The sequence below is a fragment of the Arachis ipaensis genome, chromosome B03 (assembly GCF_000816755.2).
Source record: "Arachis ipaensis cultivar K30076 chromosome B03, Araip1.1, whole genome shotgun sequence".
Classification (NCBI taxonomy): domain Eukaryota; kingdom Viridiplantae; phylum Streptophyta; class Magnoliopsida; order Fabales; family Fabaceae; genus Arachis; species Arachis ipaensis.
The window spans coordinates 126,911,500-126,911,705 of NC_029787.2; positions in this window are offsets into that span (position 1 = coordinate 126,911,500).

Here is a 206-nt window from a genome sequence, read left to right on the forward strand (position 1 = left end):
TAAGGTGAACTCCATTTAAAGGTTTGTCACTTGTTTAAGCGAATGAGTGAACTGACTACTCAACCAACCCAAGTTGGTTTGATCAAGTTTTTGTCGGGTCTACAAACTTATGAGGTGTTTACTTAAGTGTAGAGGCCCATTGGGCTTTCGCATGGGTTATAGTTATACAGCATTGTTTAAGAAAGTGTTGGAAGTAATTCATATTC